Source organism: Microcebus murinus, chromosome 19 (assembly GCF_040939455.1).
Source record: "Microcebus murinus isolate Inina chromosome 19, M.murinus_Inina_mat1.0, whole genome shotgun sequence".
Lineage (NCBI taxonomy): Eukaryota > Metazoa > Chordata > Mammalia > Primates > Cheirogaleidae > Microcebus > Microcebus murinus.
The window spans coordinates 37,934,809-37,940,198 of record NC_134122.1 but is presented as its reverse complement, the minus strand read 5'-3'; the positions used below and the strand labels follow the sequence as shown (position 1 = coordinate 37,940,198).

The 5,390-nt window shown below is 47.2% G+C and overlaps 1 pseudogene; it reads left to right on the top strand.

Annotated features, from left to right (window-relative positions):
• Window positions 1-2,835: 2,835 nt before the first annotated feature.
• Window positions 2,836-3,507, top strand: LOC105871089 (V-type proton ATPase subunit G 1 pseudogene; annotated as a pseudogene).
• The last annotated feature ends 1,883 nt before the right edge of the window (window positions 3,508-5,390 follow it).

The following is a 5,390-nucleotide window of genomic DNA, read 5'->3' as shown; positions in this document are numbered from 1 at the left end:
ACTGGGCAACAGAATGAAAACTCGAAAGAGAGAGAGAGAAAGAAAGAAAAGGAAGGAAGGGGGGAAAAAGAAAAGAAAAGAAAAAAGAATTGAAGGAGGGTAAGAAGCAGGGGGATGAGTTACTGCAGTTGTCCAGACCAAAGATGACGGTGACTTGGGCCAGGCTAATGGCAGATATAGATGGAGAGAAGTGGATATACTGGGGACATATTTCAGAGGTGGATCTATAGGTTTTGTTTGTTTGTTTTGAACTGAGGTGTGGGAGAAATGTAGAATCAAGCATGGCTTAAAGGGGTCTTTTTTTTTTGACAGAGTGTCACTCTGTTGCCTGAGCCAGAGTGCCGTGGCATCAGCCTAGCTCACAGCAACCTCAAACTCCTGGGCTCAAGTGATCCTTCTGCCCCAGCCTCCCAAGTAGCTGGAACTACTGGTATGCGTCACCATGCCCAGCTAATTTTTTCTATATATTTTTAGTTGGCCAATTAATTTTTTTCTATTTTTAGTAGAGACGGGGTCTCGCTCTTGCTCAGGCTGGTCTTGAACTCCTGACCTTGAGCAATCCACCTGCCTCAGCCTCCCAGAGTGCCAGGATTACAGGCATGCGCCACCATGCCCGGCTGGCTTAGAGGTTTTGAGTGTTTGGCAACTTGGTGGATGGATGGTGACTCATTTGGGGATAGGGAAGATGAGGTGCAAACTGAACACTTGTGGCCTCAGGAGTTTGGTTTAGGACAAAGCACACTGAAGGTGTATGTTAAGTTGGCAGGTGGGTTTATGAATCTGAGGCTTAGAGGAGAGATGAGGGCTAGAGATTCGGATTTGGTAGTGTCACTCAGTACCGACAGTATTTAAAGTCAAAGAACTGGAGAAGAATGACTAAAATTAGAATCTAGGTAGACAAGACCAAGATTTGGTATACTCCCACATTTGGCAGTTGAGCAGAGGAGAAGCAGCAAGTGAGACAGGAAGAACTTGTCAGAGTGTGGTGTTACGAGAGAAAACCATTCCTCAATGAGTGGACATCTAATTTGTATGCTGCTGAACCGCTGGGTAAGATGAGAGCGCAGAATTAGCTACTGGATTAGGCAATGTTAAGGCTGGAGATGGGAGGTGGGAGAAAAGAGGAACCCTGGGTAGCTCCTGTGTTTCTGGCTTGAGTAACTGGATGAATAATTTTGCTACTTGCTGAAATGAGGACGCAAAACATCTGGGAGGTCAGGTAGGAGGAAAGATAATGAATTCAGTTTGGGACACATTGAGTCCAAGATGGCTCCAGGATATCCAGACGATGTCCAGTGGGCAGGTAGACATACAGGTCTGAAGTTCAAGAGCACTGGGCTACCTTATGGGAACTGGAAGTTTCAGATGCTCTCACCCTCTCCCTGGCATTTGCTGGGCTTCTTCAGACAAGAACTCAGACTCTTGCACTAGAATATAAGACACAACTCGGAGAGTAGATTTCTCAGGAGTCCTCTGTGGCTCGATTTTGGAAGTGTCTGGGACTGGGACTTCTAGAGCTCACAGATAAGATGATCCCAGAGATTTGACAGGAAGATAGGCACTCCCTCTGGGTCTGCCTCTGCCCCCCTCCCAGGAATCCCTGGTTGAGCTGTTAGGCTCTGGTAAAGCATCTTGCAGGGATAGCCAAGTTCTCTGCTCCACAATATCATGCTCTGAAAACCAACCACACCCAGAACGGAGGGAAAAGATGTGAACATGTAATTGGCCCCATCATCTGGACCTCTCATGCCAGGCTCTTTCCTCCCCTCGCCCCATATCCAGTCTGTTCTCTCTGTTCTCCTCCAACACATCTTGGCAATCCAACCTCCCTGCTTTCATGAGGGCCTTAGTGTGTTTGGCCTTGTCTTTTGGTCCACATTTGTGATTAGCCTTTCATAAGCCTGATCTCCCAAGAGACTGGGTGCCCCAGTCTTTTCAAGTCAAAAGTGTTTCTCTAGTGCAAGCCGATAAATGTTTAATGACAGGACAGGTGGACTGGCACAGGCAAACACATGCATGGGTGCAGCACACCCTTCTGCTGCTCCAGGGAGCTCAGATACCTGCCCCATAGGAGCCACACTGGTGCAGTTTGTCCCAGTACGAAAACTTGGGAAATCTTGGAGTGGAGAAGGCAATGGCAGCTAGAGAACAAAATAGCAGAGGCCCAGAGCTGAGCAGGTGGTGCGAGGGCAGGGGACCTCAACTGGACAGAGGTCCCCAAGATAATAGGGCTGTGATGAGAAACTAGGAGTCAGGTGATTGGGCACCCACCCACCAATGCCCTTGGGAGGATTGCTTCTCTTCTCTGAACCTCAGTTTCTCTATATGTATAATGGGGATCTGGCCCAGGTGGCCTCCAGGGACCCTATGTGTGTGCTGAGAGGAACGGGACAGTATGTATTTTGTCTATGGCTACATCCCCATAACCACCACGGAACCATGTTATTGACGGTAGATCCATAAGCCTTGTTGGTTTTTAATTGGGGATGGAAGAAAGGGTGCCGCTATAATTTAGAATTTTTGTTCTTACTAAAATTTTCAGGGGGATTGATGATGCAGGCTTTTAGGCATCTCTAGCCTAGCCCATTCCGGCCAGGGAGTCCCCAGCACCCTTAGAAGTCTCCCCCAGCCTACTTTCCCAGCTTGATCCCCCACACACATGCTGAAATCCAGTCAGATGGTCCCCACTTTCCCCCGCCCCTGCCTTTGCTCCCATAGTTCCCTACATCTGAAATGTCCACCCCCTTCTCTGCACATCCAACTCCCAATTCCACCTATCCTGAAGAGCCCTGAAAGGCTTCCTGAAGCTCCTCTGAAAAGGAAATGATGAGATTGTGGGCGGCCAGGTCAGTTGACCCAAAGGGTCTCGGAGCCAACTTAGGCTGGTCGCCTGGGCTTCAGAGTTGCAGCCGCCATGGCCAGTCAGTCGCAGGGGATCCAGCAGCTACTGCGGGCCGAGAAGTGGGCCACTGAGAAGGTGTCTGAGGCCAGCAAGCGAAAGAACTGGAGGCTGAAGCAGGCCAAAGAAGAGGCTCAGGCTGAAATTGAACAGTACGGCCTGCAGAGGGAGAAGGAGTTCAAGGCCAAGGAAGCTGCGGCACTGGGCTCTCATGGCAGTTGCAGCACTGAAGTTGAGAAGGAGACCCAGGAGAAGATGACCATCCTCCAGACCTACTTCCGTCAGAACAGAGATGAAGTCTTGGATAACCTCTTGGCCTTTGTCTGCGACATCCGGCCAGAAATCCATGAAAACTACCGCATAAATGGATAGGAGGAGGAGAAAGAAGTGCCTATTCCATGAATTGGCATTTTAGATGCCTACATGGAATAAGAAGCTTTAGCAAAACTTGAGTTACATTCTTTATGAAAGGCATTAAATTATTCCTGTATATTACATAGTAGATCCCTTCACTTTTTGGAGAGTAGCAAATCTAGCTTCTTTGTATAGACCTAGAGCTCATCTAAAGATTTCATCTTTTTACCTCATATTTCTTAGAAATTTAGGTATACATTATCTGTTTTCCTATGCCTTTTAGCTCAATTACTATATACATCAATGTTGACTTTTTCTTTCTTAGATCTAGTAAAAACAAAACAAAACAAAACAAAACAATTCTTTGAAGAAAGAAAGGGATTAAGTAATTTTTTGCCCTAATGCTTTCTTGAAGGTCAGGGGCTTTATCTATGAAAAAGTAGTAAGTAGTTATTTGTAACCTGTGTAGCTGCCGCTAACCTGAAAGTAGTCCATTCTTGCTAATGGTTAGAACAGTGGATACTAGTGTAATTGTTTGGGCTGCTTTTAGTTTCTCTTACTCAAAATTACTAGATGATAGAATTCAAAAACTTGTTACATGTTATTACTTGGTGTACTGATACACATTTAAAAGTAAAGACTCTGTCATAAAAAAAAAAAAAAAAGGAAATGATGTGGCCTCTCTTAGCTCTTTATCCATACTAGCTCTAATGGCAGCTGCTACTTCTCACATTAATTTGGGACAATTGATACCCCTGTCCTAGACCTCCCCCGTCTTGGAGAACAGAGCAGTGTCAGGCTTTTGTTTCCTCAGGGACTGCTAGTAGAGTAGATCTAATCAGCAGTAATTTACAGGAGCACATCTCATGAGTTCCCTCCATACCTTTCCTGCCAAAGGTGGGGATGGCTGTACCTCTTCCACAGACGAGGAGACTGAGACCCAGAGAGGCCAGGAGACTTTTCTGAGATCACCCAAAAAGGTAAGGGCTGGGCTGAGCACAGTGGCTCACGCCAGCAATCCTAGCACTCTGGGAGGCCAAGGCGGGAGGATTGCTTGAGGTCAGGAGTTTGAGACCAGTCTGAGCAAGAGTGAGACCCCGTCTCTACTAAAAATAGAAAAAATTAGCTAAGCGTGGTGGTGTGCACCTGTAGTCCCAGCTACTCAGCAGGTTGAGGCAGGAGGATTGCTTGAGCCCAGGAGTTTGAGGTTGCTGTGAGCTAGGCTGATACCACAGCACTCTAGCCTGGGTGACAGAGCAAGACTCTGTCTCAAAAAAAAAAAAAAGGCACGGCAAGGCAAGAGCTGAAGCTCACCAGCACTCCCCAGCAGCAGTGGAAGGAGTCTCCTCAGAGCCCCTGTGAGGTAGTAAAGGCAGCAGCTCACAGGTGCTGAGGTTACCTAGCCACTGCCTTTCCTTCCATCCTTCTGTCCTTTCTTCTCCCCTTCCTCTTTCTCTTCCTCTAAGCTCCAGCTTCCTCTCCTTTTTCTTCCTCTTCTTTTTCCTCCGACACCTTCCCTACCTCTGCCTGACCCTGTGATTTTGTTCTAATTCCCACCCGAGGCCCCATTACCTTCCCTATCTGCCACCCCCCCTTTTGCTGCCTAGCCCCTCCCCAAGGAAGGGTTGGGCGCCTACCTTGCTCAAAGCCTCTAACCTTTTCTAGGTTAACTAAGAGGACTCAGACCAGGGAAGCATCCAATCAAATTCCTCTGCTTTTCTACTGCCCACCCCAAGCTAGATTATGAATAGTCAGAGCACCGTGCAAGTGGGAGACCAGGCCCAAGACCCAGATTTCTTCTCTGAAGCCCTGTGTTAGGAGATTGGTGGTACCAGCTTGCATTGCTAGGAGACATCAAGAGCCAGGAAAGTGTGAAAAGAGAATGTGCTAGGGTCTCCAATGTATACCTCACTCACTTATTCATTCATTCATTCATTTGATATATTCTGAGCCCTATGAACGAGGTACTGTCTGGGTGCTGGGGATACCAAGCATCCTTACCATCTTGGAGCTTACATACTAGCAGAAGGGGATAATTACAAAGCAAACTAATATACTCTCAAGGTAATTACAGATTAGGAGAAGAGCTGTGAAGCAAATAAATAGGGTGATGCCTTGGAGTGTAGTTGGGTGTTGA